Below are 9,374 nucleotides of genomic sequence, written 5' to 3'. Positions count from 1 at the left end.
CTCTTTCTTCTCAGTACCATAGGCCAGGCAACCTTGTCAAAGGAATTGGTGGACAAAAATGAGATTCTCACCACGACTTCAGGTTGGATAACATCTCAAAATTAGAAGAGCTTTACTAAAAGAACCCAAGTCGAGGGAGGATGAATAAAAACAGCAAAACCAAATAAAGTGGAGATGAATGATGGAGTGAGGCAGACCACTGTCCCATTAACATAGTGCTGAAACCAAAGGCAATGGGGGTCCAAACTCATGTTTCAGTGAGTTACACCAGATAGCAAATGAACAGAGACATGAGACCAGAAGGAATTTCAAGGAGATGGATGCTAAAAGGCGTCTTGACCCATTGCTAACAGCCTGAGACTCTTCAATGCCTTTCAGAAAACTGGTTTCTAGTAAAGCTTTGAATGCCTGCACATGCACACACACACACTTCGTCCTACACTGTAAGCTGCTCCTTTGGTATGAATCTCTACTTATGGAAGTGTAGAAACAAACATTTTAAAATAGCTGCTGTACTTTTCACATTTTGATTTATTAGGTACTAGCACTGAGGGAAAATATTCAGCACTTGGACTATTATAGGATGAGTAAAACTTTCCTTGTACAAAGTGGAATTAACTGATTTGTGAAGTTAAAAGGTTGTACTCATTGTATTTACAAAGAATAAAAAATATATTGAATTTAAATGAACTCTGCCTGGTTTCTTAGCCTCCATCCCTGGCTGGTCCTCATCCACTAGAGACAAGGTAGCAGTGGCAGCTGGTATAAAAACTGAAGCTCAGAGCACTGCAGCCTGAACAACTGAACCACAAAGGCAATTTCCTTGTTACAGTGAATCCCATTTGTAAAACGATGAATAAAGAAATAAAACATAAGATTCCATTTTCTGCCGCTTTCAAGTGTAATTGCATCCGTTAGAAAAATTGCTGTGTGAGGAAGAAAGAGGCCGATTAACAGAGTCTTCATTCACTTACTCCTCTGTTTCTAACTCTCTTGCCAACATTTCAGTCCTGACCAGGAACTTAAGAATTATTTAATGATAAAAAAGATAAAGTGTGAAGAACCATATTGGTGAGTAAGACGTGCAAGGAGCAGTAGAAAGTGAGTTGAGATGTTCTCAGCAAATCTCAGGGCACTGGTCCCACAGCCAAAAGCCAGTGATGGAAATCAGAGGTGCTGAAGACCAAGGGCACTGTAGCCTCCTCCTGGGCAGCATCTCCAGCAAGAGTCTGGAGCAGAGATACTTGCCACTCTTGATTTAACTGACCTGGTAGATAGCATGTGTGGAAATTCAGTCAGCCATCCACTCCTAGTCCACTGATTCCACTGAGAAAGAGAGGTTCCTCTTAAAGGAAAGCAAGATACTAAAAAACGTGTACAAGAATGTTCTTTTCAACACTGTAGAGAATATAGACACATTGCAGTAAATACAGATGGTGTTACAATAGTTAGTGAACGGACTAGAGCTGATGTATAACATGGGTAAACCTGGAATATGCTGTTGGGAGTGGTGGTATGTGAATCCCAGAGGATACATACAGGTTGGTTTTTATATAAAGTTTTGCAACCTACAGAACAATACTCCACCATGTTTATAGATATACAAATGTATAGCATATGTTAAAAACAAACATGAGTATGGTAACACTAACTGTATGATAGTGGTGTCTTTTGGGAATGGGTGGGATTGGTGAAGGGTACCAAGACGACCCTCCCTCAAATGTTTCTGAAATGGTCTATTTCGTAAGACAAAAGAGACTTGGGAACAAATATAAGATCAATGACAAGATTTGGTAAAGAATAGCAATGGATTCAAGGCTGTTTATCCATGTATTAATCAATTTTTACTTCAGTGATGCTGAATTGCTTCCAACAACAAACGTGTATTTCTTGTTCATGGGACTGCTGGGCTGGGCACCTGGCTACAGTTTGGGTGCAAATGGGATCCAGTGTTTCTTCATTCTGGACTCACATCTTCTCTAGAGCAACTTATTTGTATAGCAGAGTGTGAAAGTGCAAGGGGCTGAGCCAAACCACACAAACACATTTAAAGCTGCTGCTCCCATCACATGTATTCACCTTCCACAGGTCAAAGCTAAACACAAACACATGGCCAAACCCAACCTCACGAGGACCAGGAGTGTATGCTTTTCATGGAAGAGGAGGGAATCACTGACCTGTAATACAAGCTATTACAGTCCTAATCTGCTTTAATCTATTTGAAATATTCTCAGCAAAGTTAAAAAGGGAGTAAGTTTCCTGTGACATGCCACAAAAATACGGATTTCCCAATGGAATTGCCTTTGTTTTGGGGCATCTCTGCCATTACAAAGAAGAATCAAACCTGGCTGTCATAAATCAACTATAGTTTAAAAACAGAACAAAACCCTCGCTTTCAATATTTGACAAAGCCCAGAATTAAAAATCCAGTAGCAATGTCTTTTGGGATTTTGGAATCTTCGCTGTATGCAGCCTGGATACTTTAAGAACCTCACTGCTTGCTTGGATTTTAAGGCAGATATTCTTTAGGGCTGGTATTGTGGGGGAGGTGCCACAGTTGTCTTGGAATATACAAATTCCAGATAATGCAATTTCAATATATACAACTTGAATATACAAGCAAGAGAAGATGAACCCAGTCAAGTGATGACAGCAGTCAAAGAATAGTCTTCAGTGCTTCTCCTTTGACAACTTTTTTTCCTAAATCTAGGAGGGTCATCTTAAAGCAGTATTTGCATACAATGACAATTAGATATGGAGTCTCACATTTGTGTTTGAATTACTTTTAGTTGTTCTTTGATTCTGGGAAAGAGAGAGAGAAGAGGATGTTTAGAAACTGAATTGAGATTCCCAGTTTGCCACTTAGGGTTCAAGGTTTCAGTACAATTTAGGAGTACAAGAACTGAACCCACTGGCTAGAGACCAGCACAGGGGTTGCTGTCTTTAATCATTTATACAAAAATAGAAAGCTTCTGTGGAGATTGTTTTGTAATGTAAAGAAATACCAAATCACTGTGTTGTGTACCTGTATCTAACATAGTGTTGTTTATATCTCAACTATATCTCAGTTTTATAAAAAGAAAGGACATAAAATCACAGTATTCTAATAGGTTGTACAGGGAATAAAATTCACATTGTTATAATGATGCAAATGCTAATTATTGGTCTAATTAAAAGTATAAAATTTTGGGGAAAAGAGGGAGGAGTGGTGGAGGTACTAAGTCTTCACCTTATAGTATTTATAAATTTAAAAATTGCTTTTTTCTTTTCATTTATGAGATGATAGATGTTAACTGAACCTATTGTGGTAATCATTTCATAGTACATGTAAATCAAACCATCGTGCTATGCAACTTAAACTTATAGAGTGATGTATGTCAATTATTTCTAAATATAACTGGGGGAAAAACAAACAAGGTAGAGAGCAGGAAAAAAAAAAAAAGGAAACTGTCTACTTTTCTGCAAGTTACGTGTGTATGTGTGGCTCTCTCTCCCGTTGGTACTTACGGCTCTACCTCATTCGTGTTACCATCTGCCTAGTACTTCATTGTATGCACTATAGTTTACCCAACAAATTCCTTATTGGTCGACTTGGGTTGCTTGCAGTTTTTTCACTGTCATAAATTAAACTACAAAGTGCCATCCTTCTATGTACACTCCTGTGAACTTGTGGGGATTTTCTGGAGGATAAATTCTTAGAAGTGGTATTTCTGGGTCAAAAAGATTGTATGCATTTTTAATTTTGACACATACAACCAAATGGCTCTCCAAAAGGGTTGCATCAATTTGCACTCCTGCCAAGAGGGTGTGAGAGAGCCCATTGCATTGCTCAGAATTTAAAAGTGCTTAATCAGACAGGCTTGATGAACACTTCAGAAGCTATTAGAAAAATACAGAGAATACATATGTTTCAATTATGAATATGCCTCTGCTACTGGACTGATGAAGTAGGTTTCACTTTGCACCCATGGTTAGAGCTTGGTCCCCTAAATTTTGCAGTCCAGGCCACTTATATGAACTTTTGACAGTACCCATGTCATGATGAAGGCTGAGAGACATTAGATAAATGAAAATATAGAAAGAACTTGGCAGATACTTTCTGCTGCTAAGAAGCTGCACTAAGACTTTCAAATCATTCATTTTACAATAACACTTTTTATAATCGCTTATGGAGGGAGATCCCTGATGGTCTAGTGGTTAGGATTCTGGGTTTTCACTACAGTGGCCTAGGTTCAATCCCTGGTCAGGGAACTGAGATTGTGCAAAAAAGAAAAAAAATCATTTACGGAAACTGAAGAATAATAATAACTCTCTTTGAGTAGTTGCAGTACCTTTATGACACATGGCTTAATTTTTTTTTTAATGTAGTCTGTTTTTTAAATCATGATTTTAGATTTTTGAAGCTCATTTTGGAACATGAAGTGTTGTTTTTTTTTTTCTCCGAATAATTCTGACTTGCATATAAACCATTAGGGAGGGTGGTCAGAGTTTTCTACCACTGCTGAGCTGGGCTTGTCAGCAATGTGCAAAGGGCATTCTCTCTGATGGAGAAACCAGGATGTTGCCACATAGCCTGGGCATCCTTCTGATGTACCAAAGTGTTGCAATATTCTGCTGGGAAACTGTGAGAGGGTCAAGTATTGAGGAAGCCATAGTCATAGGTTTGATCCTCAAGGAGTCAGGCTTTGTTTTTGGCCCTAGTATCTCTAAAGTCCTTCAATGGCTATGTCCCAGGACGCTGAGCGAGTGGCAGTGGAGGCCTGGGGTCCTCCACTGTGAAGGCTGGAGAACAGCTCCCAGCTGTTGTCCTACAAGAAGATCCAGGGCATCTTCACACTGACCCAGCCATGAGCCTGGAGGAAGCAGTGCTGGCCAGGGTGAGGAGACTTGAGTTCTAGTTATGACCAATGTGATCTCAGTTAACCTCTCTGCACATTAGTGTTTTCATCTGTGCCAAGGAGCACTGGGCTTAATGATACCTAATTTCCCTTCCTCTTTGGGGGCACCAACTAATGAGATTGATTGGATTTCCAAAGGTATTCAGCCTTGACTACATGCTCACCAAATCCTTTCATTTGGACAAGTAGTTTCAATCTTGGCTGCACATAGAATCACTTCGGTAGCTTCTGAAATGCTCAGGGCCTAGGCTGCATCCACACCAGAGCAAGTACACCAGAATCTCTGAGGCAGGGTTCAGTTATTTGAAAACTCCCCAATGATTCCAGTGTGCAGCTAAGGATGAGAAGCCCTGATGTGGTCTTTGGTTGGGAGACCTGAGGCTGGACTCACGTTCAGGCTCCCAGATCATCTGTGTCCCTTGTTCCTCATGTCTGGTTACGCTCCCCCTACGCACTGGTGACCTTTAAAAAAGTTAATTCTTTCCCCTTTATCCCTGCTCTGGCCTGTCACTGAACTCACCCAGCTGATTGTGGTGCTTATGATTGAGAACCTCTTCTGACCGCTTCCCTTTCCCCAGAAATTAACGTGATCATTAAGGCTTATAATTTCACTCACCAGTGCTATCAATCAAGGGGCTGTGAAACAGAGTTAAGAGTGCTTTTGTAATTGGCAGCAGCCTGTGATTCGGAGCAGGGCATCCAGGGGCGGTGAGCAGGCTGGAGGAGGGGAGAGCTGGTGTGCAGGGAATGGCCATACCTCCTTGAACTGACTCCTTCAGTTCTTTTGACCAGCTCCCCAGGGGTCAGTAAGCTCCCAGCGTCATCTGGCCTGAATATCAAAGGGAGAAAACCAGTTCTTTGCTAGCAGTGCTTCAGGCTACCCCTTGCCTACCCCAAGCTCTCTGCAGTTGAAAGGAAGCTCTCCTCAGGTTGTGAAGAGAGGAATAGGAAAGATCAGTGGATTCTTTATACACTGGGCAACTTGAGTCTTGTCAGGGAGGAGCAGTCAGTCAGGATTATCTGTAGTTCAGAAGTGAGGTTAAGGCTGTCAAGCCCGAGGGACTGACACATTCCTCCTCTGTAAAACCCTTGCTTAGAGATACCTTTTGTGTGTGCTTGGCCCCTCAGTCGTATCTGACTCTTTGCAACCTCCTGGACTGTAGCCCACCAAGCTCCTCTGTCCATGGGATTCTCCAGGCAAGAATACTAGAGTGGGTTGCCATGCCCTCCTCCAGGGGATCTTCCCGATCCAAGGATTGAACCCAGGTCTCCTGCTTACCCGGGCCTCCGGGTAAAGGTGAATTCTTTACCACTGTTCAGTTCAGTTCAGTTGCTCAGTCGTGTCCGACTCTTTGCGACCCCATGAATCGCAGCACGCCAGGCCTCCCTGTCCATCACCATCTCCCAGAGTTCACTCAGACTCACGTCCATCGAGTCCATGATGCCATCCAGCCATCTCATCCTTGGCTACCCCCTTCTTCTCCTGCCCCCAATCCCTCCCAGCATCGGAGTCTTTTCCAATGAGTCAACTCTTTGCATGAGGTGGCCAAAGTACTGGAGCTTCAGCTTTAGCATCATTCCTTCCAAAGAAATCCCAGGGTTGATCTTCAGAATGGATTGGTTGGATTTCCCTGTAGTCCAAGGGACTCTCAAGAGTCTTCTCCAACACCACAGTTCAAAAGCATCAGTTCTTTGGCGCTCAGCACTGTGCCACCTGGGAAACCTCAGAGATACCTTGGAACCCCATAAACAGCAGCTGAGCATGGAGCAATCATACTCTGTGCCCCATCACCCCACCCAGATTGCCTCCAGGCTTCCTTCTGCATACTGGGAGCTGGTGATCAGGGTGGCCCTGAGACTCTTATCCCTCTTGGGAGGATTAGGGGGCTAACTCAGTTTCTGCTATACACGGTGCCTAGTGGAATAGCTCATACATACATGTAGGTGGGCCAGAGGTGAAGCAGTAGTAATTTTTGAAATAAATAAAATATAACATTAAAAGTGACTTTCATTTGATAGTAATACAAGAAATTTGGAGGGGAAAATTATCTATAATTCCACCTCCCTTACACTATTTTTATTTTTACCTTTTTTTCTAGTTCTTACATGTACACCTATATATTTTAACATAATCAGTGAACATATTTTCCATTCTGACACTACTTAACATTCTATCAATTGCATTTTTATAGTATCTGTGAAACTTCAGAATTCCTTTTGGTGCTTGCATATTAATTCTGATACTTGGTGTATGCCATAGTTTTCCTCTTTCACTGTTTTGGATACTTATTAACCCAAGTGTTTAATAAAATAAGTTTATGTTATATGGAGCAACATGGAAATATTGTTAAAATGTTTAACATTACCCATGGAAAACGTTAAAATGTAGTTTCCTGGTTCCCACTTCTTGAGATTGGGATTCAGCAAGTGTGAGGTGTGGCCTGGGCATCTGCATTTTGACAATCCTGATGCAGGTGGTCCCAGCACCATAGGCTTAGGCAGGTGCTGTATCTGCCTAAGATAGTCAGATCACACCGCTGCTCTGAACCCAGAAGCTCCCCAGCTTCTACAACTGAGTTTTGCAGTCCACATAAAAGACCAGTCCCCTGCTTCTTAATATGGAATGTGTCTACTGAGTTAGTGTGTTTATTAGGAGCTTACTTTTCTTCTCACTCATCTCCCTGGGCTCCTTCCAAGTGCTGCCTCCTCGGCAGTACTGGGACCCCAAGACTCAATGTGCTTGCATGCTCCCAGGAAGGGAAGAAAGTCTGGCCAGTGGTGTCATATTTCTGCATAAGAACTAGAGCTCTAGTTTGCTGGTTGCCTAGTGGTTAGGATTCTGGGCTGTCACTACCATGGCCCAGATTCAGAACCTGATTAGGGAACTGACATCCTGTAAGCTGCATAGTGTGGTCAAAACAAACAAACAAAAAAAAAAAAACAGCAAAACAGAGATCAAGGATGGAAAACACATTTTCTTAAAAAAAAAAAATTTATTTGGCTGCATTGAGTCTTAGTTGCGGCACCTGGGTTGCCCCAAAACATGTGGGATCTTAGCTCCCTGATCAGGGATTGAACCCGCATCCCATTGGAAGGTGGATTCTTACCACCAGGGAAGTCCCAACACATTTTCTCAACAAATTCTTAGAAATCATGGCTGCTCCCTTAAAGAACTGTTTTTTCCTTTGTTTGGTCTTTTAAGCAAATTACTGACACATGCACAACATGATTGAATTTTAAAACGTTATGTTGAACAAAAGAATTCAGACAAAAGACAGCGCTGGCCCAAGGATACAGAGCTGGGATTTGAAGCCAAGCATGAGTGACTTTAAAGCTTATCCCCTTTCTACTAGTCCTCAGCTCACCTCTTGGTTTTTAGCCTGGGGTCGGGGTCTGTGTCTGCTGTTAGGGGAGGCCTTGGCCAAGTCCCTTCCTGCATCTGAGAAATGAGAGGCTTGAATGGAATTGCTTCTAAGATTCCTTACAGTTCTAATGTCATATGAGTTTACAAGTCTAGTTCATTTAAAAATTTTACTTATTCTTGAATAGTTAATAGTCATATGATACAGATCCAAAAAGTTCTAAAGGGTATGTATACATGTCACAGAGCAGAAGAGATTAGAGAGACATGACAAATAAGCGTACTGGGTGTTCTGGGTGGGATCCTGGGACAGAAAGTCTGTTAGTAGAAAAGCTGGTGAAAGTCAGTTTGGAGTTTAGTTCATAGTAATGTACCAAAGCTGGCTTCCTAATTTTGACAAAATATTTTGGTCATATAAGATAAGGGGAAACTGAGTGATGGGGTGCATAGGAACTCTTTGTATTACCTTTGCAGCTTTTCTGTAGATCTGAAATTATTCCAAAATAAAAAAGCTTTTTCCTCTCACCTCCTCATCCTTGGGGCATCCACCCAGTCCACCCAACCAGGCAATCAATGTTGCTTGTTTTGAGATATTTAATTAATAAACAGAGAAAATATCTATATTGTATAAATATCATTTCTCAAAACAGAAAGTATGTCTGTGAGATAAATTCCTGGAAGTGAAATTCCTGGGCATATAGTTTTGATATTTATTGCCAAATTGCCTTCCGTGAAGGGTGTGCCAATTTAGCCTCCTGCCAGACACTGCGTAGAAGGGCCTGTCATTTCACCAACACAGACTGTTGTCTGAGAGACCAGTTTACTTCAGTTTAAGTCAGACTGTCAACTTCCAAAATATTCATGAACAAACTTCTCTAGAATGCTGCCAACAGAATGTGGGTCCATTCTGAAGCGTAAGCCAAGGCACATGGGGTGGCTGCTATGGGCAGAAGCAGCAAGGCTCTGGAGAAGTGATAGCAAATGAATAACATTCCTAACTTCAGCCACTACTGTCCTCAGGAGAGGATATTCACAGAAGGCCATTGTCTCTGCTCCCCAGCACACAAAGGGTCAAGCCTCACAAATTTGCTCATAGTGGGGAAAAAAAAACCCCA

The 9,374-nt window shown here is 41.8% G+C and overlaps 1 non-coding gene across 1 annotated transcript; it reads left to right on the top strand.

Annotated features, from left to right (window-relative positions):
* The first annotated feature begins 4,179 nt into the window (after window positions 1-4,179).
* On the top strand, window positions 4,180-4,251 carry TRNAE-UUC (transfer RNA glutamic acid (anticodon UUC)). Its single transcript has one exon. It is a non-coding gene; the product is annotated as a tRNA-Glu (tRNA).
* Window positions 4,252-9,374: the final 5,123 nt, after the last annotated feature.

This window comes from Capricornis sumatraensis, chromosome 13 (assembly GCF_032405125.1).
Source record: "Capricornis sumatraensis isolate serow.1 chromosome 13, serow.2, whole genome shotgun sequence".
NCBI classification, from domain to species: Eukaryota; Metazoa; Chordata; class Mammalia; order Artiodactyla; family Bovidae; genus Capricornis; species Capricornis sumatraensis.
This window is presented reverse-complemented; position numbering and strand designations above follow the sequence as displayed.